Here is a 12,265-nt window from a genome sequence, read left to right as displayed (position 1 = left end):
GAGCCAAGCCAGTGCAAAGGCAGGCCTCTGAGAGATCCGGGGGTGGGGGGTGGGGGTGGCAGGTGGTGTTCTAGAACTTTCTGAACTTCATTTCCTATCAGTCAGCAGCAGCCCTAGCAGTCAGGCATCCTTTGCGCTGTTTTGCAGAGGGAGGAGAGGCTGAGGGTCCGTACACAGCCAGCCACACAGTCCGAGTCGTTTTTCCCCCACTTTGTGCTGGCCCCTTGGACTCGGGTTTAGCTCAAGGACAAGTGCTGATTCTGTGTCATCCCCTCCCTCCAGAAAGACTGCCTCTGGGACCAATCAGGCTCAGCCCCAGGCTGAGGCAGTTGAGGAAACCAGGAAAGGAAGTCACTGAATTTGGGAAACTTGGGCTTGGAGATCACCCCTGTCTTCAGACCAGCGGGTTTTTACAGAGACAGTTTACAGCGATTAAAGAGTTACATAATTTTTAAGACCTGGGAAAACTAGAAGAGAAACTTAAATATTCAACAAATCTCTGGAGGGAGAATGTCTTTTATTGCTTTTTAGGGCTGTACCCGTGGCATATGGAGGTTCCCAGGCTAGGGTCCAATCAGAGCAGTAGCTGCCTGCCTACATCACAGCCACAGCAACACGGGATCCAAGCTGCAGCTGCGACCTACACCACAGCTCGCAGCAATGCCAGATCCTTAACCCACTGAGCAAGGCCAGGGATTGAACCCACTTCCTCATGTATACCAGTTGGGTTTGTTATCACTGAGCCACAATGGGAACTCTGAGAATGTCTTTTATTAAACTTGGAAATTATTGATGAAATCACAGAGGAAAGATGAGCAGGTCTGACTACAGAAAAACGTACATTTTCTGGATTAAAAAAAAAAAAGACTAGGGCAAATGGGGAGAAATCTCAATGGCAAATAAGGGAGATAAAAAGTTATTTTCTGTTTTTATTTATCATCCGCCTCCTTCCTAAAAAGTTTTGGGAAGCAAATACTTCCTAAAGAATGCATACAAACTGACAGTTCAAAAACAAAGAGCCTTATACACAAATGGACAAGGGGCATAAAAAAGCACTTTACGTAACACAAATTATGACTGGTAAACAGGTTTACAGAAAAACGCCTGACCTAGCAAATCACCAGAGAAATGCAGTTAAATAGAAAAAAATTTCGACCAGTGCTCATGCAGGGGTGATAAGAATTACATGATACAATTCTTAAGGAAAATATGGTGATACTGAGAACTATAAAAATGCTTATTCTCTTCAACAGCGTTATATTACTCTTGGGGATTTATGCCAAAGATTCTAAAATGTGGGAAGAATCAGATACACAAAGATGCTCATTGCGACATTAAAAACCAACCAAAAAAAGCTGAAAATTGAAAATGACCTAAATGTCCTAAAGCAGAGCTTAACTAAAGCTGGCTCCATCCACTCAATGAAATACAATGCTGCTCTCCTAAATGAAGTTCACATAAGCTTATGGTAAATAAAAATGCCTACAACAAAATGTTAAGTTTAAAAAGGAGGATATAGAATTGCAGCATTCATAATATACAGTGTCAATATAGCTATGTATGCATACAGATCTGAGAAAGACTAGTCTGTCCCCAACATGTGCAGGGCCTGGGGCAGGGGTACAAATGGACACCACATGCCAAATGCCTAAATATTAAATAATTATTATTGATTAAATATTCAACTTAATTTAATATGTACTCAACTGATATTAATTTAATAATTAGACCTCTGATTTACTATAAATTAAACATAACAATATTAGATATTTAAATAAAATTACTTACTACATATTAAACTACTAAATAATTTACACTAACAAGTTGTCAAAAAAAAAAATGCCAAGCCAGCGCCTCCTTGCTTGCCTGCCCACTTGCATCTCTCACAAGCATCCTATCTTAATAAATCTATTTCTGGCCTATCAAAAAAAAGTCAAATATTCTCCTGCCTTGTGGTGTTAAGATACCTGTGGTAATCTCTAAAGCAACCACTAATAATTCAACAGTTTTTTAAAAACTTTATCATAGTTGATCTATAATGTTCTGTCAATTTTTGCTGCACAGCAGAGTGACCCAGTCATATATATATATATTTATACACACACACACACACACACATATATATATATACTCTTTTTCTCATATTATCTTCCATCATGTTCTATCGTAAGTGACTGGACACAGATCCCTGTGCAATACAGAAGGGCCTCATTGCTTATCCATTCTAAATGTAACACTTTGCATCTATTAACCCCAAACTCCCAGTCCATCTACTCCCTCCTCCCTCCCCCTTGGCAACCACAAATCTGCTCTCCGTGACTATGAGTCTTAACAGACATAGCTTGGAAAATGAACAAAGAGGGAGTTCTTTTGTGGCGCAGAGGGTTAAGGATCTGGTGTTGTCAGTCCAGTGGCTCAGTGGTGGCTGTTGTGGCATGGGTTTGATCGCTGGCCCCAGAACTTCCACATGCTGCGGGCGTGGCAAAAACAAATGAATGAACAAACAAAGAAATTAAAATGATATGTTAGAAGAAGTTCCTGCCATGGTGCAGTGGGTTAAGAATCCAACTGTAGCAACCTGGGTCGCTGCAACGGTGCAGGTTCGATCCCTGGCCCTGGCACGGTGGGTTAAAAGATCTGGCATTGCCACAGCTGTGGCCTAGGTCTCAGCTGTGGCTTGGCCTCAACTCCTGGCCTTGGAACGTCCATAGTCCACAAGTGCAGCCATAAATTAAAGCATTTTTTGAAAAGGAAAAAAAAAATGACCTGCTGGAAGAATATCTATTTAACACAAAGGAAGGCAGTAAAGGAGAAACGGAAAATAAAGGAGACATCAAAAATAAACAGCAAAATGGTACATGTAAATCTAGTCAGAGCAATAATTACTGCATGTTTACCTTTCCCCCAAAATGTATATGTGGAAGCCCTAACCCCAATGTGATGGTATTTGGAGGCAGTGCTTTGGGGAAGTAATTAGGTTTAAATAAAGTGGTAAGAGTGGGGCCCCCCATGATGGAATTAGTGCCCTTATAAGAAGAGAAAGAGAGACCAATCACTCTCTCTGCCATGTGAGGAGGCAGGGAGAAGGCAGCCATCCACAAGCCAGGAAGAGGGCCCTCACCAGGGACTGAACCTGCCAGCATCTGGGTCTGGGACTTCTCGGGCTCCAGAACTGTGAGGAATACCTATCTGCTGTTTCAGCCACCCGTCTCGGGTATTTTGTTACAGCAGCTCGAGCTAAGATAATTATATTGAACCATAGCTGCATTATTTATGATACCTCAAAACGAGAAAAAAATTCAAAGGTCCATCAACTAACAAATGGATAAACAATGGAATGCCAGTCAGCAATTAAAGAGAAATGAGCTACTGACACAGGTTATAACATGGATAAACTTCAAAAACTTGATGCTAAATGAAAGAAGCCAGACACAAAAGAACACATCTGTTATGTATGATTCCATTTATCCTGACATATCCAAAACAGGAAAACCTATAGCGGCCAGCTGGGCTGGCAGTTTAACAGCAATTAACTGCAAATGGCCCAAGAGGTTTTTTGGAGGGTGATAGAAATGTCCTAACACTAAATTATGATGACGGTTATGGTGATGTACAGTGTAAATGCACTAAACATCGCTGAATTGTGTGGCTACAATGGGTGAAATTTACAGTACATAAATTACACGTCAATAAAACTATTTTAAAAAATACACTGAATGTTTTTTGGAGTTCCCACTGTGGTACAGTGGAAACAAATCTGACTAGTAACCATGAGGTTGCGGGTTCAATCTCTGGCCTTTTCAGTGGGTTAAGGATCCAGCATTGCTGTGAGCTGTGGTGTAGGTTGCAGACATGGTTCAGATCTGGTGTTGCTGTGGCTCTGGTGTAGGCCAGCAGCTGTAGCTCTGACTCGACCCCTAGCCTGGGAACCTCCATATGCCATGGATGTGACCCTAAAAAAAAAATTTAAATATATGTACTAAACATTTTTTAATTGTGTTGCAAATGATACCATCAAGAAGATGAAAAGACCACCCACAGATGGGATAAAATATTTGCAGACCGTATATCTTATAAATGACTTGTATCCAGAATATATACTCTTACCATTCAATAATAAAAGATAAATAACCCAACATAAATATGGGCAAAGGATCAAAACAGACATTTCTCAAAAGAAGATAAACAATGAGCAATGAAAGATGCTCAATATCACTAAGCATTAGGGAAACCCAAACCAAAACCACAAAACCACACTTGATACCACTTCATACCCACAAGGATGGGTACAATCAAAAAGATGGATGAGTAAAGGTTAGCAAGGATGTGGCACCCTCATCTACAGCTGGAGGGAATGTAAAATGGTGCAGTCATTTTAGAAAACAGTTTGGCAGTTCCTCAAATTGTTAAACATGAAGTTCCCCTCGGACCCAGAAATTCCGCTTGAGTACAGAGAAATGAAAACATATGTCCACAAGAAAACTTGTACATGAATATTCCTAACTGCAGTATTCGTAACAGCCTCAAAATAGAAACAACCCAAATATCCATCAACTGATAAAAGAATAAGTTAAATGTAGTATACCCATAGAGTAGACTCTTATTCATCAATAAAAAGGAATGAATGGATAAGCAGTGAGTTCCTACTGTACAGCCCAGGGAACTTTATCCAGTCTCTTGTGATAGACTATGACGGAAGGTAATACGAGAAAGGGAATGTGTCTATATATACATATGTAATACATATATAAATGTACGACTGGGCCACTTTGCTGTGCAACAGAAAATGGCATAATATTGTAAATCAACTATACTTCATTTCTTAAAAATTTTTTAAATAAAAATAGAAATGAATGGAGAACTGATACATGCTATAACATGGATGAGCCTTGAAAATATGCTAAGTAAAAGGAGCCAATCACCAAGAACCAAGTATTGATTAGGCAAATCTACAGCGATGGAAAGTAGCCTAGTAGTTACTTAGGACTGGGGGGTTTGGAGGAAAATAGGGAATGAGTACTAATGGGAATAGTGTTTCTTTTGAGGGTGACGAAAAGTTCTAAAACTGTGGTGATGGTTTGCGAACATGTTAAAAACTAATGCACTGCAAATGGCTGAACTCCATGGTATGTGAATTATATCTCAATAAAGGTGTTAAAAAAAAACCCAACAGTGTATGTTACTGTCACTAATAACGCTGCTATGTTCCCAGAATCCTCATGCCACTGTTTTCTTGATGTCTCCAGAGTTCCTCCCAGGAAGGCTCTCTGGCCTTTTTGCAGCTCTCTGTGCAATGGAAGGAGCAGAGGGCAAAGAGTCAGTAGAGAAGAGTGAGTCCCAGCCCTAGTACTCTGGTTTGGAAAACCCCGTATGCTCTTTGGGGTCCAGTTTCTGTGATGTTCCACACTGATTTGTGTTCTCATTTATGCAACAGATGTGTTTCATCAGAACAAACCTTTGCTAAGAGCTCACTGTGTCCCAGGCACTGTTCTAGATGCCAGAGATACAGCTGTGAAGGAGACAAAGTTGCCGCCCTCCTAGAGAAGGTGGGAGGAGTGGGAGTACAAACCAGCACATGACTTCTGTAAGTATGTTACAGAAAGCATGTGTGTCTGGCTCCTTGAGGACAGAAATATGCCTGGCTTCTTCTGCTAAGGCTCTTTTCTGCCTCATACAGGGAGGCACCTATAGATCATGAATCTACTTGGTGCCTTAACTGGATAATTCCTTGAATAGGTTTGCCCAATAATGCTGTGGGATTTGATTCCCAAGGGAGTATGCCTACAGTAAGAGGGGAGAGTAGCTACCTACTCATTCATTCATTCGTACAAGCTGTTTGAGCATCTCATATTAGTTAAGTCATTGTGTCTGTCAGTAATAGAAACCCAGTTGAAATTGGCTTAAGCATAAAAAGGAATTTGTTGGAAAAAAAAAAAAAAAAAGGACAAGGATGGCCTGATCCAGGTGTGTGCACAGCATCAAGAACACCTGTCATTCCTACTGTATAGCACAGGGAGCTGTGTCCAATCTCTTGGGATAGAACATGATAGCAGACGATATGAGAAAAAGGGGTGTATATATATGTATGACTGGGTCACTCTGCTGTATAGCAGAAATTGGTACAACATTGTAATCAACTTCACTTTAAAAAAAAAACCTCTCATCCCATTTTCCCCTGATCGGCTCCATTCTCCAGTGAGCACTGCCTGGATGGAGGCAAAATGGCTGCAGGTAGCCCCTGAATCTCATCTTCTGGTTCAACACCCCACAGACAGTGAGATCTTCCTCCCGACCCTAACTTTCCTTCTCAGGCTCCTTCTGCCTTTTCCCACAAAATCTATTGGATTGATCTACTGATCTATCCCAAAATCTATGGGATCCTACTGGATTGATGAGTCCTGAGCTCAGCCTTGAACTAATCACTGCAGTCAGGGGGTGAAATATGTTAATTCCTAACTCAACAGGGCCTGGGCATTTGCCAAGGGCAAAGGCAAGGGTCAGTCCTGTCTGAAGCACAAGGGCTAAGGGTAGGGGAGTGGTGACTCCTAAAGGAAAACTGAGGTGCTATTACCAGAAACAGGAGAACAGATGCTTCATAATCAAACAAAAATAACCCATGTTCCCACATACTTCGGTACTGGGCCTGTCAGTGACTGTCTGACTTATATGTGTAAGCATACAGAACATGAGAGGAAGATGCCAGGAGTTTAGATAAGATGCTGTGGAAATTCAGAAGGTGGGGATTATCTTCCCATGTAGGGAGCCAAGGACCACCTCATGGAGGAGGTCACATATGAACCTGACTTTGAAGAACGACTGTAATTTCCCTATGTATCCTTGATGGGGCACTTAAAGCTGGGAGAATTGTGTGACCTAAGGCATTGGGGATGCAGCCTATAAATGTGGAAATGTGGTGATCTAGTGTGGCCAGAACACAGGCTAGGAAGAAGTGCTATGGCCTGTGAAGGAGTAAGTAGAAGCAGGGATCAGATCTCAGGGTGCCTCAGGTGCCAGGATGAGGAGCTTAGATGAGGCGTTCTCTTGGGATGCAGTGGGTGAAGATCTGGTGCTGTCACTGCAGCAACTTGGGTCACTGCTGTGGGACAGGTTTGATCCATGGGCCAGGAACTTTCACGCACTGCAGCAGGAGCAAAAAAAAGAGCTTAGAGGACAGTCTAGAGAAACCAGGAAACCACTGAAGGTTATGATCATGGCAGTGCCATCACCTGGGACATTAACCCAGTCAGCTAATTTAACTTAAGAGGGAAACATGGAATTCCCATCGTGGTGCAGCAGAAACAAATCCAACTAGGAACCATGAGGTTGCGGGTTCGATCCCTGGCCTCGCTCAGTGGATTAAGGATTTGGTATTGCCATGAGCTGTGGTGTAGGTCGCACACACTGCTTCGATCCCACGTTGCTGTGGCTCTGGCGCAGGCGGCAGCTATAGCTCTGATTGGACCCCTAGCCTGGGAACCTCCATATGCCGCGGGTGCAGCCTAAAAAGACAGAAGAAAAAAAAAAAAAAGAAAAAAAGGAGTGAATGAATGCAGCCCAAGGGGGAGGGGATGGGGGAGGGAAGGATTGGAGTTTGGGATTAGCAGATGCCAACTATTACATATAGAATAAATAACAATAAGGTCCTACTGGACAGCCCAGGGAACTGTATTCAATATCCTGTGATCAACCATAATGGAAAGGAATATAAAAAGAATGTATACATATGTATGACTGAATCACTTTGCTGTACCGCAGACAGTAATACAACATTGTAAACCAACCATACTTCAATTTTAAAAGATTTTTTTTAAAAAGAAGTAACACAGAGGTTGCACACATCTCTCTCATTCCATTCCATCCCAATGATGAAAAATACAGTCACAATTCATTGCATGGAAGATGGGGAAATATACCCTCTAGTTGGGTGAACATGTGCTATTACCGGAAAGTTCCTTTACTAAAAAGAAGGAAGAGAGGATGGCTGTGGGAGAACGCAGCTTCTGCCACACACACCTGAGAGCCACCAAGAGCCTGCCGCAGGGCCTGACTCTGCGCATGGAGGCTGCATGGGGACTGCACCAGAGGAGGCCATGTGAAGATGGACGCAGAAGTTGGCATCACCTGCTCACAAGTCAAGAAATAACCTGGAACCACTGAAGCTAGAAGTCCCGAAGAACTCTCCCCTAGAACACCTGCAGGGAACATGGCCCTAACAAAAGCTTAATTTCAGACCTCCAGCCTCCAGAACTATGAGAAAATAAATTTTGGTTATTTTAAGCCACCAAGTTTGTGGTCATTTGTTACAGCAGCTCTGGGAAATTCATCCAGGTGCACTGCTCAAAGTAGAGCCTCCTGGGCAGCAGAGCCATTGCTAAAGCAACTTCCCTGCAGACATATAGGGCATGTAAGCACAGACCCCATTCCCCAACCAGTGAGTGAACCCTCTGCACTTTCCTTCGAGGCCTGCAAACTGCAAGTCAAGACGGCTGATGTCCTGGTGTCCTACTTCTCAGCATCAACATATGATGCTTTCAAGAGGTCTCACAAATAAAAGGATGTGATATTTATACTATACATTCATATACATAGTGGAATATTATTCAACCATAAAAAAGAATGAAAGCCTACTGTCTGAGACATGGACAGAGCTAGAAGTTTACTAAGTAATAAGTAGAGACATGTTGATTTATTATGTTGATCTAAAAAATAAGTCGGAGACACGTTGAGAGGGTGGCAGAGAGGAAGCTGATTGAAGCTCTAGAGTATGTGAATCTAAAAACTAAAAAAAAAAAAGAATAAAAAAAATAAAAAATAGTCAAAAGTAAAAAAAAAAAAGAAACATAAACACCTGTCAGTGATAATCTACTTATGTCATGGAACATGAAACATCATATATGCAGAGTCATGGTCATCAGTTCCTAACGATAAGAAATAGAATGCTTGCGACGGATGATGAAGAGCAAGAAGCTTTTTAAAAGTCTGGATTGTATGTGGGTGATTTTGCACTTCTGGTATTGCTTTGCATTCCTGCGCATCACTGGCCGTAATGTTGGTGCAGTCATGATCCCAGTGGAATCTGATCGAGCTTCATATCCTGCATACAACACTAGTTCAATGACTTCAGCATGACACCAGGTGGTGAGCTGTGTAGCATGCAGAATATTGTTTTATTAGCAGAATTTCAGAAGTTTCTTGTGAGACTCCTGTAGTGCCTCTGAATTCTTTTATCTTTTCTTTTTTTCGAGCTGTGGTATATTAAAAAAAATACACAAATGAATTGCAAAAAAAAAATTAAAAAAATTAAAAAAAAAAACAAATGAACAACTACAACAAAACAGAGACAGAGTCATAGAGAGCAAACAGGTTGCCAGAAGGGAGAGGGATGTGGGGAATGAATGAAATAGGTGAGGGGAATTAAAAGGTACAAACTTGCAGCTGCAAAATAAATGAGTCACAGGAATGAAATGTCTACCATGGAGACCATGGCCAATGACAGTGTAATATCTCTGTATGGTGACAGATCATAACTAGACTTATCATGGTGACATTTTTTAATGTATAGAAATACTGAATCACTATGTCATGCACCTAGCACATAACATAGAGTTACAGGTCAATGGTACTTCAAATTTTTTCCATTCCCTCAAAAAAAAAAAAAAAAGAGTAAAAGCAAAGATGAAACAGTACTTTAAGAAGGATTATAAGATGGTGGGGGAGTTCACGTCACGGCTCAGTGGGTTAAGAATCTGACATACTGTCCATGAGGATGCGAGTTCGATCCCTGGCCTTGCTCAGGGGGTTAAGGATCCGGCGTTGCCGCAAGCTGCAGCATAAGATCGCAGATGTGGCTGAGATCCTGCGTGGCTGTGGATGTGGCTGTGGCCAGCAGCTGCAGATCTGATTCGACCCCTAGCACAGGAACTTCCATATGTGCAGGTGCAGCCTTAAAAAGAAAAAAAATACATATATCATGGGAAGTTTCTTTGGTTGTCTGTCTCTGAAGGATGCAGACGTCGGAGCATCTTTTGGGGCTGGAGGGAAGAATCCAGGGAAGCAGGAGGTGAGACAGGAAGAGTCACATCCCAGTGCCAAGCACAGGAGATTTCCATCCCCACAAATGAGAGAATCAGGGAGGTCAGGACTGAGAGGGACGTGCACATTTAACACCTCTCTTCATGGATGAAGAAGAGGGCAGAGAGAGGAGTGGCTTGACCAGGCCCCCAACAGCTGTTTGCTAACATCCAATCTCCTCCCTCTTTCTGAGCGTTGGGACTACAGCGTGTTCCCTTGGCAAAGACAGTTATTGTTTTTTAAACTGGCTTTATTCATGTCTCTACATGTTTTAAAACGTCTCTTCTTCTTTTCTATTCCTGTGCCCTTTCCCGGCTTCCCTGGACACAGTGGCTCATGAACCCCATGAGCGGGGCTCCTGCCAAATGCGGCCAAGGAAATGGGAGCGGCCACTCGACCGAGCAGACGAGAAAGGAGGTGCTAAAGGGGTGCTGGTCCTCCAGCTCAGCCGGGACCAGAGCATCCCCACCCAACTCTGCACATTCCTCTGTCTCCAGCAGGAGCTAGGGGGTCTTGCCAAGTTCCTTGCCAGTATGGTTCTAAGTAAGATCCTGGCAATACTGTCACTTGCATGAGATTCGTCAGGCTACAGATGAGGAGAGCTCGGCTTCTCTGAATTGGCATGGACAGGTGTGCAGCTGACCTCTGCAGCTGCCCAAGTTGATGCTTTGGGGACACTGGAACGATCTCGGCATCTTCTCTGCAGTCCTGGCACTTCCTGATTTTGTGGGGTCTGACGGTGGCTTCCCCGACTGCCCTCATCTAGCCTTCCCATCAGTTGTGTAAGCCTCTAAATCCCCACTATGAAAACTCCATGTGCTTGGGGTACCCTGTGTATGTGGCTTCTGTTTCTCTGTTACCTGAACCCCAACTGGCACAGGTAATGAAGGCATGTCAAGTGATGTGAGGGAAAAAAATCCCTCTGGAATGTAAAAGGTTCCTCCTAGAAAGTGAAACCTTTGATGTAAAGTGAGGAATTGGCCCCTGGGTTTGTTTTTTGTTTGTCTAGTAGGAGCCATCGTGGGTGTGCGGCCTTGGAACCATGAGGTTAACATCAAAGCTCTCCTCGGAGACATGTTCCAGCCAGGAGAACCCCCCTGGCCCGCCCTTACCCATCACGAGATCCAAGAAATTGTGGCCAGCAGGGCCAGCTCAAGGGCGAGCCTGCCTTCCCTCCAGGTCTGCTGACACGCACGGGGAAAAACTAGAAGCCACAAGGGAGTCTGGAGTAATCTCTCTGAGTATGGCCATTCCATTTTGTAAGAGCAAGGGAAAAAAACAAGTTTACATTCCCTAATTTCTATTAAGAATGGGAACAAACGTTAATCAAGTACAGCCAATCTCTTAAGACAAGCTTCCGCTGATGTGTTGGGTAAATGATAACATTGGCTGTCTTTTATTAACATTTTCCTATGTACTACCTGAAGTTGTTTCGTACTGTATCCTATTTAATCTTCCCAACAATACCAAGGCGAGGGTAGCATTGCCCCGGTGTCATAGAAGCCTGACAGGTCAAAGCCGCCTGACTCCTGAGCCATCCTCTTTCCACTGAGTCATTCTGCTTCTCTTACTAGAAAAGAGGAAAGAGAAAGGCAGCAGAGGAGGAAGAGAGAGAGAGAGAGAGAGAGAGAGAGAGAGAGAGACGGACAAAGAGAGAAGTGAGGGAAGCGGGCCAGGGGTTATGGCGAAGTTGAAGAAACTTCTCACCACCACCTCTACTCAGACTGTGTGCTTGTGAATGTTCCCCCTGCTCCTGGCTGTACCAATGACCTGGGTAACCACTGTTCACAGCTCTTCAGCTGCTCCTTATTCTCAGGCTTCCTGAGCCTCCCATGTGAATGGAAAAGGCCACAACAATCCACTGGGTAAAAACTCTTTGGGCTGCCCCACTGGTGCTCAGAATAATGTTACACCAGAGGCAGATTCAATCAAGCAGATTAAATCAAGCCCTAATTCCTCGGTTAATGGGGGACAGGGAGCAGGTTTGCCCTTGTGCCATAGGGTAGCTGGTGGCAGCTGTCTTAGATACTCTTCTGCCTCTCTCTCCAGACTCTTCTCTAAGCACCCGCAATCCCACCCTGGTATCCCACACCCCCTACCCCTGGGCTTACGATCACGAGATAATGACAGTCTCAGAGGGCCCGTCCTTTCTCCGTGACCTGTGAAAAGGCATCTTGGTTGAGGACAGGGCAGG

Source organism: Sus scrofa, chromosome 3, assembly GCF_000003025.6.
Source record: "Sus scrofa isolate TJ Tabasco breed Duroc chromosome 3, Sscrofa11.1, whole genome shotgun sequence".
Taxonomy (NCBI): Eukaryota; Metazoa; Chordata; class Mammalia; order Artiodactyla; family Suidae; genus Sus; species Sus scrofa.
This window is presented reverse-complemented; position numbering follows the sequence as displayed.